This window comes from Monodelphis domestica, chromosome 1 (assembly GCF_027887165.1).
Source record: "Monodelphis domestica isolate mMonDom1 chromosome 1, mMonDom1.pri, whole genome shotgun sequence".
NCBI classification, from domain to species: domain Eukaryota; kingdom Metazoa; phylum Chordata; class Mammalia; order Didelphimorphia; family Didelphidae; genus Monodelphis; species Monodelphis domestica.
The window spans coordinates 123,057,099-123,071,817 of NC_077227.1; the positions used below are offsets into that span (position 1 = coordinate 123,057,099).

Below are 14,719 nucleotides of genomic sequence, written 5' to 3' on the forward strand. Positions count from 1 at the left end.
GAACTGAAGTTTAAAAAAAAACAACAAAAAGAAGAGATCACTGTTAAGAACACAGCTTAGCTTTAATGACTTAGAACCACCACCACGCCAGAATGGAAATCTTTTGCTAAAAGGTGTCACCCTAATTTTTAAGGGCAATTGATCTCCAATTGCCATTAGACCCTGGCGACACATGGCAAATTATCTGGAATTTAGGATCTGTTACTTAGGGCAGGGGAGATAAGCCTCTGTTCCAGTTGAAGTCATATTCAAAGCATAAATTCAGGGAACCTTTGCTTTCCTTCTCTATTAGTTTGAGGTTTTAAAAAAAAGTTTACCATAGTTGAAGTAACTCTTAGCACACATTGTTTAGTTTATGAAACTCATTGATGAAATTTCGGACAAGGGTTAGGAAAAGATGTCTCCACAGAATTGTCACCAGGCATGAGGCTAGAGAAAGCCCATGTAGAAATGTCATAACTCTGGGAAATTCCACTGACTTGTACTTATTGTCCCACTTCCGAAAGGGTAAAATTTTGAAAGTATGTACTAACATATAACTCTTCGGCTGATTTGTTAAAATGCTGCCAGGCAATTCCCAGATAACATTTTTCAAAAATTGTTTCTGCCACTCATGTTGAGGTCTGCCCTTCTGTTTCTTAGGGGATTCAGCCAGGCAACACATTGTGAGAGGAATATAGCTTCTTTACCTTTAAAATGTTATGGATGCTGTCTGTGTCTATTGATAGAAAACCCTCTTATCTGGTCTCTAAAGCTGTGCCTCCTCTCTTTCGTTCATTATGAAGACCCAGTGGATTGCTTACTTAGCATCCACCAGAGGCTATGGATAGGGTGAGCAGTCACTGCAGCCAGAATTTCTCAGTCAAGATCGCATGCAATTATACTCAACATGCAGATCCTTTGGAGCTGAATTGTGCTGGATCCAGCCACTCGCCAGCTGACAGAGCCATGTGGGGCTTGGGAGAAGAGCCACTTACACACAGCTAAGAAAGCATTGCAGTAAGTTACTGGGATACTGCAGCAGGCACGGGCTGTTTCTTTGGGTTGGCTGGGGAGGGAAGCCTTGCAGTTTTGTGGAGAGAGCCAGGAAGGGGCTCGAGGAAAGTGAGATTGGGCAAGGGGAGGACATTGTCAGCCAGAGCTTTGGGCTTTTCTCCTTGATCTGGATCTGTGGGAAGAAACTAAGCTGAGATTCAGAGAGCCTTGGGCATCTCCAGCTACATTTGCCTGTATATTGCAGAGGAAAGGCTGCGCTGGCTGGTCCTGTACTGAACAAGAACTATTAGGTCGGTAGCCCTCTCTAGTTATTTCTCTCAGTCTTTCTGGTAGTTAACTCTCTCTCTCTCTCTCTCTCTCTCTCTCTCTCTCTCTCTCTCTCTCTCTCTCTCTCTCTCTGTGTGTGTGTGTGTGTGTGTGTGTGTATACACATGTGAAGAATGGTTGTTTGCTCTGATGAGATGACCAGACTGCCCACTAATATTGATTATTTATTATGCGTTATAATCCATTGCAAACTATTCTTCATACTGGCACTGAGATCTACTCAGTTTGGACACTGCAACTGAAAAGCAGCAGGCATATAGCTTAGCTGTCTGTAGTATGAATGACTTGCTATAGCTATTGGACAGGTAACAAACAGTATCTGTGTTCACTTGGCTGGACCAGGATCAGCTTTAGCTTTCTAGATTTCTGTAGGAAAGGGGCTAGTCTGACACTACAGTAACCCTCATTGGAAGAGGCACTTTTTTTTTGCGCCAGCCTTGTGTTCTGACACTTTGGTAAGTGGTTTTGGCTGGACAGCTTAGAAACACAGATGGAACTTTGTTAAAGCTCTCATTTATTTATAATGAACCTAAGGCACTTGGGCTTTGCTCTGTGACAGGCACAAGATCACTTAAACCTTTTGAAAATCTGTGGATTTTGCTTAGTTTTCTGAATGTGGACTCCTTGGTATAAATGACTTCATCTTCTAAAAGGGAGATTGCAAGGTGCTGGGAGGGCTAATGGTCATTACATTTGCATAGTGAATGTGTGCTATGGATGTAGATCCATATGATGTAGATCCAATGATGTAGATCCATCATTGTCTTGGCTGACCACCAGCCTTGATGCGTCTACCTGGCTGCCGTTTTGGTTTTGCAAGTGGAACTGGACAAAGGTTGAATGATTTTTCAAGACCAGTGGAGGTTATGAAATTTTGTCCTACCTTATTGCTTTTAACAATATCAGGCAGGTTTCTTCCCTCCAGTGTTTCCACTGAAGGTGGGAATTACTTTAGTTCTAGGAATAAACTTCAAGCAAAGAGTACAATTTGTGTAACTGTGTTTTCCTGACTGGAAAGTTCATTCAGCTGAAAATCTGTTGTTGCCTTGTAATCGACACCAAACATAGACATTTTGGTTCAAGTTCTATGTGTGAGAAAGTTCATATGACAGAATGATTTTAGACTTCTGCTGGACCTCAGAAAAAAAATTAAGACCAGTAGGTAGAAGTGATCAGGAAGCAAATTTCAGCTCAACATAAGGAAAAACTTCTTAACAAGGACAGCTGTACCAAGTGAAGTAGGATGCTGCATTAGGTGAGAAATCTTTGAACAGATGCTAGATGACCATTTCCTGGGAATATGGGAGAGATTCATGCTTTGAGTAGGGATTGCTCTACATGTCTTCTGAGATACCTTCCTACCCCAAAATGTTTCACGTCTATGATGGTATTCTTATGGGTATGGTGTGAAATTGACCCTCTGAGCATATAAGTTTTCTCTAGTATCCTGAATAAAGTAAAATGATATTTTAAGTCATGGAAAGAAAATGAAACCATGAAATGCAGAGAATTAAAAAATCAGGAGAGTCTGAACTTTCCCTTCATGGCCCTGCCTCCCATTCTGCTCAGTGGTTATAGTGATTCATCCTAATAGCACCAAGGAAGGGGAGAAAAGTCTTCCTTTGTTTTTTTCTCTCTAATTTACCATTGGCTATTTATTATCATTGCTGGTCCCACCACTTTTCTGCATTATTTATAGAGATATTATTGGGTGATAGAATTATTGCTTTGAATTTGAGGGAAGACTTATACATAGGCACAAACCATAAGTAATCTTAAGAGTATATGAGAGATCTACTCCCTAGGGAACACAATCTTTTTTTTTTCTACATTCATAGGATAGTTTTATTTTTCAGGTTTACATTTGCTATGATAACAATAACAGTAATATCACAGATTCACATAGGGTTTTACAATTTTAAAGTGCTTCACAAATGTGTTCTCATTTTATTCTAACCAACAGCTTGAGAGAAAGACGGGAAAGTATGACTAGCTCCATTTTACAAATGAGAACACTGAGGCTCAGGAACATTAAGCAACTTCCCTCAAGTCACCCAGTGCCCAAGAATGAGGAGTTGGACTCAAGTCTTCTGATTCCTGGGCCAGTGTTTTTACCACTGCACTAAATAAACTAACTGATGATAGACTCCAGTTCAAAGTTATCTAATATTGCTGCTTTTAATTTGAGCAAAGATTTATTATAGCATTAGTTTCATTAGACTCTATTGTCAGAGAATTTTTTCTTTTTTCTTAGGTTTCTACTCTTCCCCTCACCCTATCATTTTTTTCTCATTTAAACAGTCATTGGAAAGCTATCAGAAAGTGATTTGTTAGTCCTCCTGGAAACTTCACTTACCATCTGAAACATTATAAGTTTAGCCATGAACATGATTTATTAATTTAGTTTTGACTAAGACTGTTTCTAAAGATGTCTTACTGAAATTGTTCAAGACATATGACCCTTAGGGGTTACACACAGGACAAGATTATATTGGGAACCCACTGTAGAACCAATAGATTTTTATTTTCTCTGAGATGAAAAATTTGGTTAAATCTTTTCATTATTGCAAGTGATGCTCAAATCAGTATTGAATTAAAATGAACTATAAATTGGCTGATTATGATTTCTAAACTAGCTCTAATTATTACCTTTATGTGATTGTATCTAGGATTAGAGATTTGGAGCTAGAAATTACTTCAGAGATCATTTCACCCACATATTCATTCCAGCCCCTCATTTTACAGATTTGGAAACCCAATATCCAAAAAAAAAAAAGCAACTGGCAGAGCCTGGATTTAAGCCACTGTCCTCCAACCTCCAATTCAGTGTTCTTTCCACTCTAGCACAGTGCATACTAGGAGAGAAACAGCACTGTGAGGACTAATCTGGGATTTTGGAAGACATAGGTTTGAGTCCAGCCTCTGACACATACTAGCTGTGACCATGGGCAAATTACAAATGAGCTGCTAACTCTAATTTGTTGCTAAACTAAATGGATAGTTTTCTAAACCAATGAAATCATTGTATGTATAATGTATCATGTATAAATGTATAAGATGTATATATAGTAACATGTATTTATATTTAATATGTATATATAATGTATAGTATATATATCAAGTGTAGTGCATAAATATAAATATTATACACATATGTATGTATGTGTGAATATATACAAATATATGTGCATATATAAGCTAGACCTATAATTTCTTTGGTGTAAGGAACTCCCAGAGTCCTTTGCTGAGAAGTTAAATGCTTGCCCAATGTCACATAGCCAGTATGTGTCAGAGGCAGGATTTGAACTCGAGTTTCCCTGACTAATTCTGAAGCCTTATCCAGAATTCCACATTGACTTTTGTATGTTGAGCTGAACTTGAGATTTCATTGGTGTGAGGAACTCCCAGGGAGGAGATGCCTTCTATTAAAGGAGATTTCAACAATTCAGCAATTTATAGTCTTGGTGAATAGTACAGGGTATTGAAAAGTAAAATGACTTGCCTGGAGCTGAGCAACCGACATCATTTGTATATTGTTAAATATGGAAAGGTCATTATTTAGTAGGTAAAATAGTAAGTTTAGACATGATGTAAATTTTATTATCTATAGATAATGAAAACTGACTTTTCTCTGAGATCAAAATACAGCTGATCATGGCACAATCCTGAAATTTGAGCTTTAAAGGACATGATACAAAATGTACAGACTTCTAATTATGACAAAAATAAACATTTCCAGCTTTAACCTTAATTGTTCAGAAAAAGAAACACTGATCAAAGCAAACAAAATCACAGGCAAAAAACTGCAAATAAAAAAGCGTACATCCCTGAGGCATTTCAGCAAGGTTAATAGAAATAGACATTCCCTTTGAGCATGCTGGCTTGTTGCTCCCAGTCTATCTCCAACCAGTATCTCTACTCTCAAACATTCAAGGAATACAAATAATAATTCAATCTATAGGAACCATATGTTTGACAAAGTAATGGTCAAGTTTAGCATTATTTCCATGACTAAATTTGAATCTGGGGGTACTGCAGGGAACTCTGAGAAGAAAGAGCTTTAGTTAATCTGCCCTGCCATAATAGAAAGGACACTATTTATAAAATTGTCATTCTTCCAAGAATCTGCGCTTAATTATTTTAATAAGGATTTGAGGCCAATGAAGTATAGTAATGCCTCATTTTTCTGTCTTGATTGAGGAATGAGCTGCTGTACATGAGTGAATGCTCTAAATAACTGAAGCTTATCCTTTTAAGTGCCAAAATAGGTTTTTAAAAAGTGTTTTGCAATGGAAATTTTCTTTAAAATATGACATATTTCTGTGGTTTTTAAATATACATTATTATATATAGCAACTATTTTGCTATATATGCTAAACATTAGAAATGTATACATCTATGTGTGTGTATTGTGAGTATTAATTATATCTATACACACATATACATAATTGGCTCAAGGGACATTATCACAAAGTACAGTAGAAAAAGGATTTGATTTGAAGTCAGAGGATTAGGGTTCAAATCCTGATTGCTACCTGCTACCTGAGTGACCATGGACATATCATTTTACTAATTTGGGTCTTAATATCCTCATGTATAAAATGAAGGGATAGATTTCCTTATTTATCTGTTCTAAAACAGAAAAGAAAAGCAGTTTGATAAATTCAAGATTTCATATAATCTTATACTATATTGCATTAATAGAAATTCTTTTGATAATTAATAAATACAAAGAATGGCACTCTCCATATTGAGCACAGTACACAATGTCTTGAAAGCTCATTGACCTACCTGTGTATAGGGTCATTTGCCCTCTACCTTAAAGAGCTCTATTTATAATTTGAGTTCTCCTATCTCCATTCAAAAAAATAATTCTCCTATCTCTTCTTATTTTTTGAGGCCATCATTTGCTTCTAGCTTCTTTTGGAATACATCCTGAATCCTCAAATGCTTCCTTCCTCAATCATCTTGTGAAATAAGAATTCTGATTAAAAAAAAAAGTTTGTTATAACTGTATACAAAAGAGAAATAAAGAGACTTTCAGGAGGCTCCCCTATGAGAAAAAGGTCTGAACTCTGGTGTATGGAATCTATAGCATCTCTTTTGACTCTTTAGAGGCTTATTTCCTAGATTTTGCTTATTACCTAGATCTTGATTGCTTTGAACAATTAAGGTTGTGTCTTGTAAGTGGTCTTTGAATGGGTGAGGTATAGACAGAACCTTAAAATACTTCTTTGTTTTAGAACAGGGATCTCTCTTTCTCTCTTTTCTATAATGAAAAGGAGAGTGAACTATCTTTCCAGTTATTAAAAAAATCAGAAACCTTGGAGGGGGGAGAAACTATATAGCTACATATACTAGTACAATACACACATACATACATATACAAATGTATATACATATATATTTATATACTGTATATATACTGTAGATGGGTATATAGTATTGTGGTATAGGATTGAGAACCTCTTGTAAAGGTGATCATGTGTTATGCAGTTCTTATGTGTGTAATTGTTTTGAGGAATGTGATTTGACCCATATTGTTGCAATATACTATGCCATCAAGAGCAGCAATATAATGGGACATTATTATATTCAGTAATGACTCATGACCTACAAAGAAGGGTAGGATTTAACAGTAGCTTCAGAAAAAGGGTAAACAGAAAATACCTTCTAATAATGAAGGCAATGCACAAGGAGCACTGTGCTCATATCACTTGGCTTCATTTTTCCTCTCAAAGGATGACAATCCAATTATAACCCTATTTTACTAGATGATATTTGGAAAGAATTCTCTTCTTCCCAGTGTTAATTTATAGTGTTTGGCAAATTAACCATTCTGACTGAACTTAAATGGAATCTCTGAATTTCTAGTGTTTTTAAACATTAGTGTAGTAATAGTCGTTGATGGTGACAGCATTTAATTAAATAATCCCTGCACTCCTTGGGAAAAAAAAGATAATATATTGTAGCCAACACGCATTATATTAGTCCAAACACAAGCCCTACTTTTCCTCCCCCATATCTGATCTAAATGAAGTTTATAAGTGTAATTTTTAAAAGGTATATCTATACTTTTTTCTTTCAAAGAGATATGATTTCATGAGTATAGCCAATATTTGGACCAATTGGGTGTATTGGACTATAAAGCTGCAAAGAGCTTATATATATATATACTTATATATAGTCATTTTTGCAACCATCTAGTTAGTTGTGTGAGAATTATCATCCCATTTTTCAGATGAAGAAAATTAAACTAATGAAGGGCAAGTAAAAGGTAAAATTAGGGCATAATTTTTGACTCCAAGTACAGTGCTCTCTCCATTACATAATTCAATCTTGTATCATTCCTCTCTCTATCACTGTCTTTTGCAAATTCTGGTCCTAAAATTTCCAGGGGAGAACACTCAGAATGCTCCCCTTGGCAAAAGTAGCTAATATCTTCATCACCACTTCTTGAAAAATAGTGACGAGGATTGTTGGTAGGAAAATTAATTAGAAGCATATCTCTTAAATTTTACTTAATTTCAGCTATTAATGTTATTTGCGTGGGGAGGGAAATATTGCAAAAACAAAACTTCTTAGGAAATAGATTAGAGTAAGAGAATATAGGCTCCTGGAGTGAAGGAAAAGATTTGAAAATAGTTGAATTTGGTGTTTCCATTTAATATTTCCCTTCTTTTTCAAGTGCAGGTTTGCAAAGTCTGACTTTTCTTCATTCCAGAGGAGGAAGAGACAGCTACAGAAGCCTCAGTTTGTACTGTTTTTTCTTAGGTTTGATGCTGTTTTAAGTTCAAGGGGTTCTTTTCCCCCCTTTTCAATCTAAGTTAAGACCAAAATACAGATAGTCATTTAATATGATCCTTTGACTTTCCTGGCAAAGTCAAAGAGTGTTTCTCTTAGTGAATACTTTCTTCCTAGTATAATTGCTGTTTTGAGTGTGTGTGTGTGTGTGTGTGTGTGTGTGTGTGTGTGTGTGTGTGTGGTTGAGTGGGGATAGAAATGCACTGTTAGAAGGAAATATTCATCAGGAAAGTAATACAGGCAAAATATTTTTATACAAATGAAAATCCATCTCAAAATATGAGCAGGAAAGGGGAAGTAGAAGAAAAGGAATCTAGGTGTAAGGCTTATTCATGTGAAAAATTGGGTGGTGGGATTAGATGGTCCCTGAGGTCTCTTCTAGCAAAAAACATTCTATGATTTATAAATCCATTAAAGGGAAGGGCTAGAATGAACACGCTCTCTGCAAGCTGTTAAACAGTGTTTATGCATCATTACAAGCGTGTTAACCTTAAAATAAATACAACATTAGGGGTCATTTTTGCCCATACTCAAGACTAGCCCTAAGCAATAGTGACACATATAAAGCTTGTTTTTGGTGGCATTAATTTCACCTCTCTGTAACTTTTCAGGGGACTCTACCCACTTCCCTTTCTCTTATGTTGGCATCCTTCCTGCAAAGAAGAAAAGAGCCTGATTCTATTTGGTTACTAGCAGTTCGGTTGTTGTTGTGCAGTCATTTCAGTTGTATCTGACTCTTTGAGACCTAATTTTGGTTGTTTTTTTTGGCAAAGATACTGGAGTGATTTACCATTTTCCTTCTCCGGTTTGTTTTATAGATTAGGAAACTGAAACCAGCAGGGTTAAGTGACTTGCCCAAGATCACACAGGATTTGAGACCAGATTTGTAGCCAGGAAAATGAGTCTTCTATCTCTATATCCAGTCTCTTATCTACTGCCCCACTAGCAGTTTATTGTGAATGAATACAATGTTATCCAACTTGGGAGTACTTGTATCTTTAAAGGGAAAGGAATAAAAAGTGAATCAAAGGAATTAATACAGTTTCAGTCATTTCAGACATTTATGGCACCTCAACTGGGGAAATATTTGGCATTAGTGTTAATACCTAATCAATTACCACCAACTCTTATAATATTAGAATCTAGCATGTTATCAGGGTGTGGGGGTGTTCTTCCCTGCTATGCTCCATGATTTCCATTCTTATCCAAGATTCAAAGCTTAACTCAAATTTTCCTTCCTCTCTATTTCCCCCTTCCCAGGTGACTCTGGGCAGGGTATTTATCCCTCCAAAAACTCAGGTCTGGATCTCCAAGCAGAGATAATCCTTTCTTTTTTATTTCCACTCCTGAACACATCATTTCACTCTGTACCTCTCTCATTTTAATTTGGCTTTCAATTTTATTAATTAATTTTTTGTTTAATAAATATATAAATAATTTATTATTAATTTATTTACACTTTCCCCCCTCCTCCCAGCTAGAAGATACTCTCCTGGATCAAGGATCCATAAACTATGGATGATCCAACATCCAACTCCATCCGACCATCTGTTTTTATATAGTGTGTGAGCTAAGAATAGCTTTTACATTCTGAAATACAACAAAACTTTATTTAAGTTGTAAAAGGACCCTGAAAATAGACAATATGTTTCTTCATCTGTTTATGCTTCATAGCTCCTTGCAATGGGCCTTACACATAGTGGATGCTTGGTTTGCTCAAAATAATAATAATAATAATAAAAACTGGCAGTGATATGTCATTTTAAAGCCAGTAAAGTTCTTTTCTAGCATCAACTTCATGCAGTAAATATTATAAGTATTCTCATCCTCATTTTACACATGATAAACCGATGACTCAGAGATTGTGAAACACACCTGTGGTCACAAACTGTAAGCATTAAAGTCAAGAATTAATGCCAGCTATTGTGACCTCAAGTCAAACTCATCACACAGTCTCTTAACATAGGGGCTGCCAGTTAGGAGGAACACCAATTTGGGGGAATAGGGGAGAATGGTGATTAGAGGAGGTCTAAAGTAAATGGTTTTTTGAAAGTGACTTTGAAGAAATGAGTGACATAGAACCTACTGAAGTTGTGAGAACCTGGAAATAAAAGTTTTACATATGAAGATTTAATGATTATTCCATACATAAGCAAAGGAAAGTAGGAATCCAGGTGGTACAGTGGATATAATCCATCTCCTGGAATCAGGAAGACCTGCGTTCAAATCCAGTTATAGATCTTTACAAGTTAAATGATTTAGACAAGTCATTTAAACTATGTTGGCTTCAATTTTCTCATCTGTAAAACGGGAAAAATAATAGCACCTACTCAGGGTTATTGTGAGGATCAAATGAGATAATAATTGTAAAATGCCTAGCATATAATGGATATGATATAATAATATTATTTTTATTATTATAAAAATGAGAAGATAATAAATATGATAATAAAATGATAAAAAGATAATAAAATAAATATTTAAAATACTTTGGATGAGCCCCAGCAGAAGCATTGTTAAAGAAACATCCCAAAAGGGTTATCAGAAAAGTTTAAGAGTGAAATGGGGGTGACAGGAAAAAGAGAAAGAAACATTCCAAGGATAAAGAAAAACAAAAGAAAATGGGCTTCAGCTAAGACAAGGTATGATGTATGGGAAAGGATATTGGACTGGGAGTAAGGAAAATTGGTTTTGAATCCCACCTCTTCTATTAATTAATTCTTACAGATTTATATCATTTGGTAAAGTGATTACAGATTTATATCATTTGGTAAAGTGATTTTCCCAAAATGCAGGTCTGACTATTACCACTCTCTAACTCAGTAAACTCCAGTGGCTCCCTATTACCTTCAGGTTCAAATGCAGATGCTCTGTTGGATATTTAAAGCCCTTCACATAAGACTTTTACTATCTTTTCAATAAATTTTGTCATTTTCCACGTATAATCCCAATACCATGACCTACTTGCTGCTCCCACTTGACATTGCAACTCCAATCTCTGTGCCTTTTCATTGGCTGTTTCCCATGCTGAGAATGTTTTCTCTCCTCACCTCTGCCTCCTGGCTTACTACTGGCTTCCTTCTAAAATCAGCTCAAACCCTAGCCTCTTGCAGGGGCTTTTTTCCAATCTCCCAGATGCTAGTGCCTCCCCTTTGAAATCATTTTCCATTTTATACTATCTATATCTTAAATACATATAGTTCTTTGCATATTATTTCTCCTATTAGAATGTGAACACTGAGGACAAGAAATATATATACATATGTATATATATATATATATACACACACATAGATATATATTGCCTTTCTTGGGTAGGGGAAAAAGGTGATAGAATGAGTATTTATTAAGCATCTATTATGTGCTAGGCACTGTGCTAAGTACTTTTCAAATATTATCTCCTTTGGTCCTCATAAGAACCCTTTAAGGTGGCTACTACTATTATCTCCATATTGTAATTGAGAAAACTGAGGCAGACAGGTTAAGTGACTTGTCCAGAGTCTCACAACTAGCAAGTGCCCGACACTCGGGTCTTCCAGATTTGTAACCTCTCTACTGCTTAGCACAGTTTGCATACATGGTGAACACTTAATAAATGCTTCTTGACTGATCAAATTATACCTCTTGGGTCCCAATTTCTCCATGTGTAAAATGAAGAGCTTGGATTCAATCAACATTCTATTGCAGTATGACTCAGATTTCCTTAGAGCTCTAAGATTCAGGAATTCTAGGAAAAGTATTGAAAATATTGGCATCCTGGTAATAATTAATGCAGCAGCATTCTGAAAGGATGAATGAATCCTCTTCTGTGTCTAATTCCTAGTAGGGGCAACTTGAAAATGGAGGAGAACAAGACTTGGTGTTTCCCAAAGTTTCTACAAACTTGCCTTATGCAGACATTCCAAAGGCCAGTTTACTTTCTCCTGGATGAATTCCCAAGGATCAAGGACAACATGGTATCGATCATTTAGGACTCATTGCTTTCTGTATCTCAGTCCTTCCTTTTAGGCTTATTTCAAATTAACTCATGACCTATTTGCAAGCATTAGAATCCACTATGCTTAGTTTTGAGTATTTGTGTACATTTTATATCCTTGAGAAGAACCAAGGAGACTTGGGCCCAAGACATGTTACTTTCTCTGTTGCATTAACTAATAAATTCTGGCAGCTCTAATATCTACTATATGGATATCATGGAATTTAGAGTTAGAAGGGACCTTAGAGATTATCTTGTCAGAATAGCATAGATTTAGAGCTGGAAAAGTATAGACTTAAAGGCTATGTAGTTCAACCTTATCACTTTACAGATGAAGAAACTAAGGGCAAGGGAGATTTGATGATTTCCCTGAGGGACAATTATTTCCCTTTTTAAGAAGTAGAGTCAGGATTTGAACAGAGGTCCTCTCATTACAAATTCAGAACACTTTCTACTATACTGTGCTGCATCCGTCTAAGCTGATCATTTTACAGATAAGCTAAAAACCAGAACAGGGTTGGGCAGCTAGGTGGCACAGTAGATAGAACACCAGGTCTAGGGTCAGTAGGACCTGAGCTCAAATCCAGCTTCAGACACTTGCTATGTGATCCTGGACAAGTCACTCAACCCTGTTTGCCTCAGTTTCCTCATCTGTAAAATGAGCTGGAGAAGGAAATAGCAAACCGCCCCAGTATCTTTGCCAAGAAAACTACAAATGGGATTACAAATAGTTAGATGTAACTGAAACAAAAAAAGAGAGAAGTGACTTACCCATGGTCCCATGTGTAAGTAGCTCTACATGAGGGGATTGGATGTTACCTGAAGCAATGATGTGATTTTTTTTAAAGTACTTCAGGGAATAAAACACCATGTCATTTGAGTGATGGTACATCATATGGTTAGAGGGTTATATCAAGTGTCAAGAAAATATGAAAGGATGAATGAAAATGGACAAAGATATTTATAATTCTCATTTTCCTCATTTGCCAAATGAGGAAAATAATGCCTGTGGTAACTACTTCGCAGAGTTGTTGATATGACCTATTTATGAAAGAAATGACCTATTTAATTAGCAATATAAATGTCTAGGTTGAGATTAGATCTGTGATTTTGCTAATTAAGGAAACTCTTACCAATCTTCGTTGACATCTCTGAAATTTAGAGTTTGAAAAAGACTCACCCAAGGTTACAAAGTTGGTAGGTGTCAGAAGTGAGGCATGAACTCTCAGCCTAACTCTATATCCACTGCCTTATATAAATGTATATTATTAGTATTATTTTTATATTTTAGTATAATTATGATTATTATAATATAACAGAATTGTTCTTATCCTTTATATCATGAATGTTTGGGGCTTTTTTTTTTTTACCATCCTGTGACTTCTTTGATTTAGAGAACTCCTGGTGTGGAAATCCTCTCATTAGTGCATAAAGAATTTTGTAGAAGTTCCTGAGGTTAAGTGACTTATCCAAAACTAATATATCACAGGCAAGACTTGAACTCAGGTTTTCCTGCTTCTATGGCCACTTTTCTACCTACTGTACCACACTGCTTTTCACAACTTATAAAAATGTTTAAGTTATTATTTAACCTATAAATATGGGTGATCAACTAGCTATTTTCTATTGCTGGAAAATGGTGGCAAATTCCCATGAAAGAAAGTAGCTTTAAGATAAAGATACTGAAACTTTTTTGTGTCTTGGTTCCCTTTGACAGTCTGCTGAAACCTATAAACCCCTTCTTGGAATAGTTTTTATATGTATAAAATAAAATACAGAGGATTGCAAAGGAAACCAATTATATTGAAATACAGTTATTAAAATATTTTTAAACTTCTAGGACATTACATTAATAACTTCTACTTAATAAGAGTATAAACAGGATTAAATTCAGTGAAAAGCAGTCAAACCTTTTCAAGGAATCTGTGTGAAAGAAGACTACTTAATAAACACTAGTTACAAAGAGGCTTTTCTCTATTTTGTGGCATTTGTTCCCTCCTATGATCCTCTTTGAAATTCAGTTTCTTAGTCTGTGAAACTGAAAGAACTAGATTAGAAGATTTCTAAAGCTCTTGCTATCTCTGAGACTCTAGGTCTTTAACTAGGAAGAAAGCCAACCTAGTTTTCATTTCAGGGCAGAACTTTGTATTGCCCAGTGTAGGAGGGAGTGAGAATGATCTCATCTGGTTGGTTCAGACATCTGAGCCTCAGTGGAGGAGACCCTGGAGTGATCAGAGCCCGATGAATGAAATCAGCTCTGAATTTGTCTTCGGTTTAATCTGAGACATACTCTATACCACAAGCCTAACTTCCTTTAGTCTAGCTTGCTCAGGCAGCCTCTTGCTCCAAGATTACCTCTCAGGACTAGTTGGAGGCATATTCCTTTAGTGACCAGAAAAACAAAATCTTTGCACTTGGTATCTTCTTGTAGTCTCTTGTTCTTTTCTTATCCCATTCCTATCCACTAGATCATCCATCCCTACCAGAAAGAGCTTAATTAAATAATGAGCATTATGCTGTGAATATGTTTTTTACTTTGTGAAAAGTACTCTTGCAGAGTAAGACTTTGAAAAGTGTTTTTGTTCAGGTCTTCGAGGGTCCACTTATTTGTTCCTA

General features: G+C 36.0%; 1 protein-coding gene across 2 annotated transcripts in view; it reads left to right on the forward strand.

Annotated features, from left to right (window-relative positions):
* Positions 1–600: 600 nt before the first annotated feature.
* Positions 601–14,719, forward strand: part of CTXND1 (cortexin domain containing 1) — a 99,243-nt gene continuing 85,124 nt past the window's right edge. Inside the window, exon 1 of one of the 2 annotated variants that reach the window (XM_056806050.1) lies at positions 601–999. The gene's annotated coding sequence lies outside the window, so the exon portion shown is untranslated. The other variant, XM_056806044.1, reaches the window with a different exon arrangement.